The following is an 8,525-nucleotide window of genomic DNA, read 5'->3' on the forward strand; positions in this document are numbered from 1 at the left end:
CACACTAAGCCTGGTTTTTCTGGAGGTTTTCCTCCCTATTAAAAGGGAGTTTTCCTCTCCACTGTCGTTTCATGCATGCTCAGAATGAAGGATTGCTGCAAAGCAATGCAGACGACTGTCCACAGTGGCTCTACGCTCTTTCACGAGAAGTGAATTCCGCTTGTCAAGACTTGATGCAATCTACTGGGTTTCCTTAGATAGGAAACCTTTTTACTAATCTGTATGGTTTGATTTAATTTGACTTGGTAAAGTACCTTAAATTGGCGTAATATAAATAACATTGAATTGAAAAGGTTCAACCATGTCATCATTTGGTAAACATGAGGCTAAATAAATAATTACTTTGGACAACCATTCTTATTCAGAATGGGTGGATAAGTCCAGCAGTTTGCCTTTCATAAAATATGCGTAGATTATTCTTATTTGAATCCACAAAAATGTCTCTAGAAACCCTAACATAACACTAGAAAAACTGTGATAGTATTCACATAATATCCATTATTTAACAAATGTAAATAAACTTGCCAGTGCATATTAATGGCACACTCCTTAAGGATGGAGGTTCATTCTATTCTTTAAAAAATGAATTCTGAAAAGATGGTTAAGCACTTACAGAACTCTAAAGGCTTGTCTGTGATTATAGTTTTCACCAGTGATGTGCAAGACATGATCATTATTGTGTCATCATGATGATTTAGTTGACTGCAAGAGACAACTGTGCACTGAGAAGCCCCACAACAAGCAAGATTAGAATAATATTTTTTTGTTTGTTAGACAAAATTTCAGCTTTTAAACTATTACTATCACCTTTATAAAAACGTGACTTCATATTAATTTTGGTAATGTCAAAATTAAAGTGCCTGTAAAGAACAGCTCCTTAAATTTGTCTGCTCTTTTTTTAACAGGAATGTCCATTGTTTATATGAACTACAAAGTGCTGAAAGTAATTTATGAATAAATAGCTGCTATGCTATCAAATGCAAACATACAGAATCTCTCTCTCTCTGATATATATATATATATATATATATATATATATATATATCTCAGTGACGTGCGGTAGGGTTCATAGCTGGTGAGGCACTGACGTCATCAGAGTCAGATTTACAAATATATACACTCTACAGAGTAGACTCATTGCAAAGTGCTAAAGGAGACTGATTGAGCCAAATAAATTCACCAAGAGACATGGAAAAAATATTGATTCTATAAAATAAAACTGAATCATTTGATTGGTAACAATTTATGAGTTATGATGGATTTCTGCATTTGTAACACATTCAAAAACCCACATTACGTACATTTCATTACAAAAACAAAACATGAATAATTATCGCTGTCTTGCCTCTTCTTATAAATGAAGTACATGCCGCGCTCTTTCTGCACAAAAATATTGGTCATTTTCCAGTAAAAGTTCTTTTTATCTTCTTCAGTTTTAAAAGTCTTTCAGTCTCAATTGAGCTCACTGGCAGGGAAGAAAGACTTCCTTGATCAGTCCTGTTCAGGCTGTATGTTTTGAGTCTTTTTAGTACTTTACTCGTTTAGCAAAACTCACTAATAAAACATCCATAACTTGCTGTCAATCTACAGTTTTGGGATAACGAGCGGTGCCCCTTGAAGGCCCCCTGCCTAGAGGCCAAGAAACTGCCGTCCTCACCTACAACCAGTTCTTTGTTGTATGATCGCCCAGCACCAGCACGAAAACATGTTATCTGCACACAATTTGATGACCGAAACACAAAAAGCCATCCACATACATTAAATTGTGGAAAATCAGTTCATAACAATTTAATTTATGATTTAGAGACAGGAAGATGCATTCATGGAATGGAAGCTAGCGCAGTCAACATTGGATTGTGCAATCCCAGGGGAGGCCAAGCTCGCTGCAGCCTCACCAGCTTCGCTATCAAGCGCCACAAAGGATTTACAGGAAAAATAGTGAAAATTCTGCGATTTTGAAGAAAATATGATAAAAAATTAGGAAATTAGATAAAAAAAATATTTATTACAAATGAGTGAATCACAATTTATATTATTATATATTTTCTTTCTATCCATGATGACAAGTGAGGCCTGGCCTCACTTGCCTCTCCTGACTGCATGTCATATATATATATATATATATATATATATACATACATACATACATACATACATACATACAGAGAGAGAGAGAGAGAGAGAGAGAGATTTTGATACAAATTTAATTAGGATAACATACATCTCATAACTAATCTGAAATAGTCTGTGTTCACTGCTTCGTGTCTTGTGGAGAGACAGATCCAGGAACATGAAAACCAACATCTTGTACAGTTGCTTGATGATGATAAATTTAACATGAATTTTCTTTATTATTTACATATTTTGTTCAATGCAAAAGCTTTTTAAGCAAGTATTATACTAGAATTGAAAACCATGCAGTACACAAGACAGTTTGTTAATTTAATCACTACAACAAAACCCAAGTCTTGTGACTAAACTAGAACATTTAAAAGCCTATATTTTAGGAAAACAACAACTATGAAGACAATCAAGCTAAACATTTAAATACACTTGATCTGCACTTGTTATACCATTACATAACGCTTTTCACAATGAATTCAAAAGTAAATTTTACACTGAGTATGCAATAAACATCTTCCTTTAGAAACCAGCAAAGTAGAATGTGAGAACCAACTACTATACTCACTGGATATGATAGTTCCTTTTGACACCAGCTGCTCAGTGTTCGAGATTTCATTAACTCTCGCTTACCGACTATGTAAAAAAAGTCATTCTCTATCTAATTAAACATGAGATTGATGCCCTGTCCACACGGACACACGATTAGATGTATCCGCAAAATTATTTTATCATTCATGCCACATGGTTGCAGTGTTTTGGGAGACCATAAACAATAATATTTTTGAAACCAGGTATGAAGATCAAAATGTTTCATAATATCCACACTTGTCCTCTAGCTAGTACCTGAAACTTAAAAGACAAAACTATACATAAACTAATGTCTCATCTTTTTTTTGCCTCTTTAGCAGAGTTACTTTTGCTGTGTGTAATCATAGCATATTGAGCTATGGTTTCATTAAATAAAGCCCTTTAGTCTCAACAGGTCACCTCTGAAAACAGCTGTTGTCAAGAATCTATGGGACTTTCCAAAATAAATAAACCAAATAAACTTAATCAAATATGCTTGTTGCTTCTTTAAAATAGTTATGAAAAACATACGTAACAACAAAAAAAAAGTGTTACTGCAAGCTATCCTTTGGTCTTATTTTGTTGTTATTCCTGTGATAGCATTCTGACCTGGAGTGCTGCAAACTGTATTAGTTAATGTGGCCTAGCAAGTCAGGCCGATATAGGCATTAGGCTGATGGCACACTTTTACTTTAACTCGACAGTACTCATAATCAGAAGAGTAATGTTCCGTTGGTGTTTCTTACTTCATCAAAAAGATAAGAAAAAAACTTATGAAGGCTCTTTACACAAAAGAGATAAAGGTGAACATTAAACTCAGGCCAAACTGGAGCTCTACAGTGGTTGGTCAAGCCTGTTCCCGACAACTCCCTTCCCCTCAGCCACCCTCACAACTTCCTGCTCACAGCTGCATTTTGATACAAACAACTGCAAGACATTTTTCAAGTCATTTATGAAGTTGTATTCAGACTTGTAGTTGTTATGGGAAATTTGGCCAAAGATGAACAACTTCAAATATGTAACAAATTAATTTGCTCTTGTGAAAAAATTCTGTGGGTCAAAATTTTACACACAACCTCAAATTGATTTTGCATATATGTGAATCTTTTGTACAACTAATTATTTAGTTGTGCAAGTTTGAATATTTTTCTGTGCAACTCCTCTGATCACAATTTACAGGTGTTCACATCCAAAATACTGGTTTGTTTTTCCGTGTGTACATGCAAGTCACATCTTTCCTTAAATGAATTTGACTCCCTGCATACGCCTCACTCTCACAAATAATAACATAAATGGCAATGTCAGTGTTGCATTCATGCTGAGGCAATTATCTGCTTTGTTATGGCTGTTAGGAACATTTTTGGACTCTTCCTTTTGTTGAGGAAAATATCTTAGTTGTTATATTAATCAGCCATTTATATAGAAAGTAATAAGGTACTCCTGGCCTCTAAACTGGGTCTCCCCTTTTAGGCGAAAAGCACACAGGTCACAGGATGTTTGCTTTGAGGTCTGACAGCTGGTTTATGGCTTTTGAGGTAATTTGGCTTGACCCCTGACAGGACGGTTTGAATAATAAAATAGCTGTATTACATGTAAGACCTTGAGGAGAGGAGTTTCCTTGTTTTGAGAGCCTGGGAGCGTCACTGTCTGGGCCCACACCCCCAAACTAATCAGGAGGGGCAGATGTATTCAGGGTAGTGTAAAGCAGACAGAATCGCTTGCAGCACCATGGGGTAGGAGACCAGGTAAATATACTGAATACGGCGAAATGGCAACGTAAGTTTGTGTCTCCTTTGAAATTCCAAATGAATTAAATATGCGTATTTAAAAGGTTTGCCTCTGATAACTGTTTCTCCTTTACTGGCAAATCTTAAACCGGGGTACGACGGGCTTTCAGAAATAAGCAGGAGCAGGCTCTTATTAATATAAACACTTTTTAAAGAACCAAGTCTACACAGTGTGTCCCCTACCAATGTGCATAAAGATCACATTATTTGCAGATTTCGGTATACAGCAAAATGAAAACATTAAATCATTAAATCAACAATTTATTGAATTGCAAATGGAATAAAAGCTTGACAACACAAAATTAAAAACACATTGATTACCAACACATGATTTGTGGATTTGGAGAAGTGAAAGATCACATGTTCCTTTATTCTGTAGGGACAGTGTTCTAAGTTTGAAATGTCATCAAAAAAATGCCCAAAGGTATGCTTACTGTGTGGGATCTCTCTTCTCTGTTACAGATCTTGTGGACAAGTTTTTATTTTGTTTAAAGAAAATGTTTTACATTGGAGGGCCAGAAATGTATTACTGTTCAAACCTGTATGCACTAGTATACTATCTGAATATTTAATTCCTATTTAATGAATTGTTTGAGATAAATTGTGTAGTTAGACAGTGTAAAAATAGATATGTCATATCCAATAAATTAGAGAATGCGCTCCATTGAGACTTGTCAGATTTTGAAAAAAACTTTAAGCAGTTATTGAACACTTTTTATTAGGCCCACATTTGTGTGTTAATAATAACTTTTTCATTAGACTGATGTAATATTCAAATCTTAAATGTGTTTACATTACCTGTAATAGGAATATCAACATAACTAACAGAAATAAAAGCTTGAAAACATCTCTCTGTGTAAATAATCTGTCTTTAAATGAATTGAGTTACTGAAATCAATTAGGTTTTACATAATTTCCTTATAAGAATATTCTGATTTACTGGCAGTGGCTGATTACTCTAAATTGAATCTAGCAAACAGAATACACCTGTAAATACTAGGGCTGTCAGTTTTTTTTATACGCTTTATTTAACGTTTTTCATTACAATAAAACGTACAGCACACACAGAACTTGGGGCACTGATACATAGATAAATAAAAAGAGAAAATAAGACAAGATATTAAGCTTGATTATGCTTCCTTATTCTTGTATGTCAGCCATTTAGACCAGCGTTTATTGTAAGAATGTCCTCTTATGCGTAAAAGATAGGTCAGTTTTTCCATGGAGTGGATCTCCTCAACGACTTCCTGCCAATGATCCAGTTTGGGAGTGTCATGATTGGTTTTAAGTGTTTAGCCCACATGCGTTCCACGATCGGCAGCAGGGATCAGTTTCAAATGATTTATTGATAACAGGAGATCGGTTATACGAAGACAGCGGGAACAAGGCTCGGCCAGGATGCGTTCAGACACTGAAAGGGAAAGGAGTGGTTAGACTGGCTGATGGAGACTAACAACGTCGGAGTTGGGCGCAGCTTACCACTGGACGCAGAAAACCGGACCGGGGAGGATGGAGCGGACTCAGCCTTGCCTGATGGAGCTGGTGGCAGGTGTCTGAGTGACAAGGTGGGCGCAGGCTGAGCGGGAGCCGAGCAGCGCTGGAGAAACCAGAGGTCCAGGAGCAGCAGGAGGAACCAGGTGAGTACAGAGGAGCTTCAGCCCGGTGGCTAGGCAACGGGGAAAGGGATCCGAGGGAACGCACCGAGCGCTGAACCAGCCACAGGTGAGCACGCCCCGCCCACCAGTCAACCGCAGGACCGGCAGAAACTGCACGGCCACGCCGGGTGAATCCTGACATGGAGAGAGTTTCTTTAGCCAGGACCGTGTAATAGCTTTTTTGCTTTCCTACCACCTTTTAGAACTGGTGAATGTCTGTTGTGTTGCACACATTGAAAGCCAATCACCCTTTGATATAGACACTAATTCCCTTTCCCATTTAGCCTTAATATTCAAGGAGTTATTTCCATTATATTTCTGCAACCCTTTATATAGTTTGGAAACAGTTTTACATGAAAGGTGAGAATAAGCATTTGTGAACATTTTTACAGTAGTATTACCTTCAGGAGGAACACTCTTTTTTATTTTATTGTTTTAAAAATGTCTCACCTGAAAGTATTTAAATAAGTCTCTGTTCTCAAGATTATACTCCTTTTTCAATTGTTCAAATGTTTTAAAAGTGTTACCATCTACAAACTGGCACAAAGCCACGAGTCCTCTATCTTTCCAACCAAAAAAGGAGGAATCCAATTCTCCTGGCCGAAAGTTTGAGTTACAGGAGGGCCACATCAGGAGTCTAGTGACATCTGCCAATCTGTACCTGTCCACCACCTCCTTCCAGATTAACAAATTGTCTTCGACTATACCATTCCCATTTTTATCTGTAACTATTTTATCTCCCAGCCTTGATTGGGGTTGAACCCCGCCCTGCCTAAGTTCAATCTGTTTACATCCAGTCTCCGTTTCTGAAGAGCACCAACAGACCATAAGTCTCATCTGAGATGTGTAATAGTATTCCCTCAAATTTGGAAGAGCCAGACCCACTTGTTCCCTATTAATTTGGAGTGTTTTAAATTTTATCCTTGGTCTGGTCCCGGCCCAAATAAATCTTCAGATCAGCCTGTCCCAGGCATGAATCTGTGCGCTAGATATTCTAACAGGCAATGACATGAAAAGGTATAAAAATCAAAGGAGCAGATTTATCCTCACTATTTCCAGTCTAGCTGTGAAATCCAGCATTAACCTTGCCCAGGCTGTCAAATCTTTTTGTATAGTTTCCAAATCTCGGGAAATAAATACTCCCAGTGTCATACTGCTGGTCTGGGTGCAGGCCTGGTCTCTCTCTCTCTCTCCGCTGCAGGGTGTGACTGGCAGGTGTGTTGCATCTCGGCCAATTAAGGCTCGTACTTAAGGAGCTGAGACCAGGAGGAGGGCGTCAGTTCTTTCTCGCTTCCAGAGTGGTACTTGATCAACTTCAGCTAAGTTCCGAGTTTTTTCCGAGCCGATCCTAATTCTGTGTTTTGGTCTCTTATAGAAACTCAAAGAATCCGAGAAACCTTCAAGCCTGGACCCTCCTCGAAACCTGCAGTTCTCCTACCGTAAAACCACCTTGACCCTCCTCTTGGTGCTCACCTGCCTGTCCACCCTCCAACACAAACAGCATCGCAGAGAGAACCACTGGAATACACCCGGACCCAGGACACCCCCCTCCCAGACTTCTGCCAAGCCACTGCCTCTGTGAGTTCAGCCTTCTCAACCTTTTCACCAGATTCAGACCTGTCGTTCATCATCACTCTCATCCTTCCCAGCAGAACCCAGAACGAGCCAACCAGACGCACACCCCGTCCTTTGTTTAATAAAAACCATTTTTTTGACTCAAACTGACTGTCTCTGTGGTTGCTCTGATCCAGAGTCGTTCTGCTCGATTATGACAGAAAGAACTGACCAACCTGACTCTGGGGAGCAACTACGGAGCGCGGTCACACATCAAGGGCAGTTGTTGGGACAACATGAAACCCTTCTCCAATCCATGAGCCAACAACAGACCCAACTAATGCAGATGATGAGTGTTCTAACCCATGGGTTTCAGGACTTAAGAGCACAATTAGATGTGATTCGACCTACCTCCACTCCACCACCGGCAGCTCAGCCTCCCGCTGGTTCCTCCGTTGGTTCCCCCGCTGGTCCCGCGCTGCTCTCAGTCCCCGGCGTCGGGGTCTCCACCCCCACTCCCGAACCCTTCTTCGGTGAGTTGAATAAATCCAGGGGTTTTTTATTGCAATGTTCCTTGGTGTTTAGCAGGGCTCCTCAGTCGTTTCCGGATGACGCCGGAAAGATCTCGTATATTGTCGGGCTTCTTCGTGGTAGAGCCCTGAGCTGGGCGGAGTCGTTTATTGACGAAACCAGCATTCTCAGCCTAAGTTATTCTGATTTCCTCGCCAGTTTTAAAAGAACGTTCGCTTCCTCAATATCTGAGGAGGAGGCGGCTAAGAGACTATGGTCCTTGAAACAAGGAAGTAAATCAGTGGCCGATTACGCGGTCGATTTCCGA

The 8,525-nt window shown here is 39.2% G+C and overlaps 1 long non-coding RNA gene across 1 annotated transcript; it reads left to right on the forward strand.

Moving 5' to 3' along the window:
- Positions 1–7,285: 7,285 nt before the first annotated feature.
- Positions 7,286–7,844, forward strand: LOC118567122. The gene is made up of 3 exons (XR_004933498.1): positions 7,286–7,434; positions 7,509–7,711; positions 7,786–7,844. It is a non-coding gene; the product is annotated as an uncharacterized LOC118567122 (long non-coding RNA).
- The last annotated feature ends 681 nt before the right edge of the window (positions 7,845–8,525 follow it).

Source organism: Fundulus heteroclitus, chromosome 2, assembly GCF_011125445.2.
Source record: "Fundulus heteroclitus isolate FHET01 chromosome 2, MU-UCD_Fhet_4.1, whole genome shotgun sequence".
Classification (NCBI taxonomy): Eukaryota; Metazoa; Chordata; class Actinopteri; order Cyprinodontiformes; family Fundulidae; genus Fundulus; species Fundulus heteroclitus.